The sequence below is a fragment of the Palaemon carinicauda genome, chromosome 8 (assembly GCF_036898095.1).
Source record: "Palaemon carinicauda isolate YSFRI2023 chromosome 8, ASM3689809v2, whole genome shotgun sequence".
NCBI lineage: Eukaryota > Metazoa > Arthropoda > Malacostraca > Decapoda > Palaemonidae > Palaemon > Palaemon carinicauda.
The window spans coordinates 151,001,935-151,006,934 of NC_090732.1; positions in this window are offsets into that span (position 1 = coordinate 151,001,935).

Here is a 5,000-nt window from a genome sequence, read left to right on the forward strand (position 1 = left end):
AGGGTATGACGATAAAATAATATCCAACAGATTTTGTAGATTTAAGAACAAAGCCCTCTGAAGAATATTGGGCGTTGAATGGCAGAGCAGGATTACAAATGAAACTTTAATAGAGATTACTCGAGTGCCATATGTGGATAAGATCATGGCACATGGAGATGGGTTTGGCATTCTCTTCGCACTCCCAAAGAGATATTAGTTCACCAAACGTTTAACTGGGCTCCAAAAGGCACTAGAAGAGTTGGAAGACCCAGGCCTACATGGCTGAAGACTATGAAGCGTGAACTAGGAGACGATGAATACCACTGGCGAAATTTAACCGAGGCTCTTTTTCATCAATATGCGGAGGAGATAAAGATGATGTTGATGAAATGACATTGTGTGGCAATGAAAAGATGGTAAACTATATCGGCATTTCTCTTCTCACAGTCAAGTCATACACCCGCTCTCTAAAACCATGTTAATTTTCTCAAACCATCAGAGCATATCAATATACTATTATCCAGTGGAAAATGCTGTTATGGTGGACTCAGAAATTAAAAGAAGAAGCAATCAACAAGCCATTGAAATCCTTCTGGATGTAGCAGACACAAATAAGAAAAGATTAACATTCAGGGGCGGAAATAATAACACTGATGGAAATTTCTTAAAATTTTTCACCTTCTTGGTAGACATTACAAACGTATAAAGAGGTGGCACATATTCCCTGTGAACATACCATGTGGCACACCTCAGTGCTGAGTCCCAAAATATATTCATCGATTTTTTTCCCCTCCGAGTTTAGAAACCAGATTATCAGTAATGTCCAAGGTGCTGGAATGTACGGCCTTTTTTTTACCGATATTACAGCAGATACATTTCATGTAGATTGCTTGGCTTTAGTAGTAAGACAGTTTGATAATGAAATTGAGCCAGTTGAAAGACTTCTAAAAAAAAAAAAAAAAACACTGGTTTAGTTCTCATTAATGATCTAGCACACAAGACTTAGATGTGAACGGCATCAGAATTAGGTTTTATGTTTCCTCATATATGACTACGCATCAGCAATGTCTGGGGAAAGGTACAGGCTCACATTTCAATTTATACTAGAAGTGAAAATTACCTATCTTCCAGGTCTAATTTATTGAACTAATATTGCCTTTTGCATATCTAATGTACTTGATGAATTAAAATTCTTTTTCAGCAGCATTAAGAAAAAAACGAACTGTTGCAAGGTGAGTAGCCATCTATTAAAAATTCACTGACCCTGAAAAACAAGGTTGACTGCAAGAACTGAGTCACTAGATTCATTGGGAATTTCTTTTGATGTCATAGCCCTAGAATTGATTAATGATAAAAAAAAATTACCGCTGAAATATGTAGCTCTAGCCTAATATCTTCGGCAGAATACTATAAGTGTTAATTTATTCATTTCAATTATGATTTTGGATGGAGTACAGTCTGATAGCTCGCTGTAATGAAGAGAAAAATTTTAGAAATAATTTCAAGAGGAATATCACTTAACATCTTACGAACTTCGAGTCCGGAAGTCACAAGTATCTACAAGAAAATGGAAAAGAACAAAATTTTAAATAGTGAAATTCAGCAGTCATATTTTGGTCAACGAAACTCCTAAGAAATTATATATATATATATATATATATATATATATATATATATATATATATATATATATATATATATATATATATATATATATATATATATGAGAGAGAGAGAGAGAGAGAGAGAGAGAGAGAGAGAGAGAGAGAGAGAGAGAGATAATCTTATATTTGTTATAGCGATGGAAAAGCGTATGTGCGTAGTTATGAATTATTTTAGGTTTTTGTCAATTTAGAAAACCAAGCTTTGCCATTCGTTTTTTGTACTTTTAATTACTAAATCCACTTATACTATCGTTTCCAGAGGCCGTGTAATAGTGTTTTTCCCAAATATCTAACAAACCGGCTTATGAATTTCCATGAAACTACACCAATGAATGTTTCAAACATTGGCCTAATTTTTTGTGGTACAATTAATTGACATATGTGCTTAATTAACCAGTTTACTCTTAGAAAAAAAGAGGAACTTCTTCCCTTCCTTCAGAGTGTTTCGAAGAAGTGTTACTTAATCACGTAACTGTGACGCAGAGGTTCCCCCAACCCTCCTTCGGTGTTTACACCTATGGCTATCCTAGTACTCCCCCCTCCCCCTTCCTTCTTGCCTTCTTTCCTTCATTCCCATTATTATTAGGCTACCGAGTAAATCCATGTTAGGAAAGACTGTGTACTGCACATATAAAATGAGCCGGAAGAGCTATAAAATGTTTCATGGTGGTAGATAATGATTAGATGGTTAACACAAATTATCAAACTTAATAGAAGAGGTTTAAAACAGGGGTGTGGAATCGCACTGAGAGATATTCTACTCGGACTCCTACAAATTTTAAATTTGCGACTAAAAATAAAATAAAATAAAAAAATAAAATAAAAACATTAGTAGAAATAGAAAACAATTTTTTCCTTGAGAGTGATGATGAGTAAAATGTATAAGTGTTCATTTTTTTTTTTTCATCTCTCATAAATCTATGGTTTCCAGCATTATTTTGGAAAAGCAAAGCTAATGAATACTTTGATACGTGTATATCTGCTTGGCATGTAGACAATGTCAATGGATTTCTCAAAGTAAGGTTGATTGGTTCATTAATTGAAGTCTAGTATAATTCCAGTGACAAAGTCGCAATGATATATGTCACATACCTTTTAAGTAACAAAAATAGGTACTGGTACACATAACGTAAATAAATATATAAAACTATAGGTTGAAATATAATAAATCTTATGTATGTATGAACACACACACACACACATATATATATATTTATATATATATATATATATATATATATATATATATATATATATATATATATATATATATATATATATATATATATATTTCAAAATTTATCAAATGGCCGATGTCAATGCTCTTATATGAAACATCTTTTAGAAGTCTACCTTCTAAGGTATTCAAGCTACTCTCTCTGGTGAAATTGATATGATAAATTATATAAAACAATGCTCTCTGTCATTTTCTTCCTGGCAATTGATGTATCGAGTAACCTGTGTTGTATGGAAGAATGAGTCCTACGGCTTAACCTAAAGAAAACTATATTTCTATTGCTTTACCAACACTCGCTTGAAGTGCGAAGTGTAGGGTTTGCATGGCTTCTTTCGTCTCCTGTCATAAGTCTCATTCTTGATCTTCAATGTAAGTGAGTGGGTAAGATATAAAACGTTGGGCTTGTTAAAAGTCACGAATCACATTACCAGGTATGCTGAACTTTTACTGACAAAGAATTTCGTATTGCTTGGGGTAGGTCATATGACAATTATCTATGGAGTTAAACAGGTGTTTAACAATTCTGGGGATGGGAGGTACAGGGGAAGAAACGTTATAACAACGTCACTGAGGGACGTCATCACTTTTGCGAATGTGTGGGTGGCTAAGACTGGCTTTAGCCTCATTTTCTTAAGTAAAAAAGTTAATGAAACGTAATTGGCAATGCACAGTATTTCCCAAAACTAGGCCATTGTATGAAGCGCTCCCTGCTTTGATATCATGAAAATCCATCAGTTATTTTAGGAGTAATTTAAAAAAAAAAAAAAAAAAAAAACACTATGACACGGCCTCTGGAAACGATAGTAAATTCCTGCAATTTAGATTTGTCGCTGCTTTCATTCTTTTCTCGATTATTTTTTCTAGCATTGAATGGTGTTCCAATTTTAGAAAAAAAACAATGTAATATTTGTCAGCAAGGAGCAGGCAAGAGAAAAGTCTCGTTTCCCAGAACTCGTTTCCTGATCACCAGCACCGCTCAAAGTTTGTTTACATTTGTTTACATTCTCTCTCGTGCTCGGGTAGACGGTGCGTTTTATCAAAAGTGTATTTCCTCTTCTATTTGGTAAAACGCTCTCGGGTTTCTTATAGTGATTTGATAGAGCAACATCATGACGTCTCTTGAACCATAATGCGTCATATTGAGGAGTCTTAACATTTGACACTAAAAGTGTTAAAATCTTGTGGTTACAGGGGATATATGGTAGGCTATCAGTCTCTCTGAGAATTTTGTGAAGTTAACAGCAACGGTACCTCGAGACATTTATGAAGTACAATTTTCGTCAGTGATGATGGTGTGTGACGTGGTTGTATAGAAATATCTATTATTTGTGCAATACTGAATAATAATTATTGAAAATTTTACATGGCTTTAGAGATGTGGTTGTTTCGGAACATAAATTTAAAGAACAGTGAGATATACTATAATTACGTTTTCATTAAAAATATTACGTGGAAAATTAGAGGATTGGTCAATATTGTTATTGTGAGCGATATAGCTTTAGTTTGGTAAACTTAGACAAGGAAATGTTTAAAAAAAGGAAATCTTTTTTTATAAGGGCACTTTGAGAATAACAACAGTTAAATCATTAGGTAGTTAATGTTACTATTTATATTGAGTAACGGTGTTTTTTTAATGTTGCTAGGTTTGTCAAAAAAAAAAAAAAAAAAAAAAAAAAAAAAAACACTCGAGAAACGCTTCAAAATCGCCCTCTGAGCTATCTTGCTAATTTGTTCGTAGAAGGTTATTCGCAACCTGATTACCAGGATGCCAGAAAACTTTCAATTAATCAATGAATCTCAACCTGATTAAAGGACCATTACTTCTGGAGTACACGCAAACGTAAAATTTAAGTTGAGTAGGTGAGTCTTCGAGAAGGGGGTCGTCTGTATTATCAAGAATGAGTGTCATATATTCAACAAAATTAAGAACAGATTAATTGACACATTTAGTTCAATAACCTGCCGTCACATGACATATACCGACATCACAATAGATTGTGGCCATAAAAGAAGAAATGAATACATATAACTACGCCTACCCAATGAACTTGTGAAGCGTATACATTATACAAGGTAAAAAGCAAAATACAAAAAAAGGGGGATATCTATCTCATGAA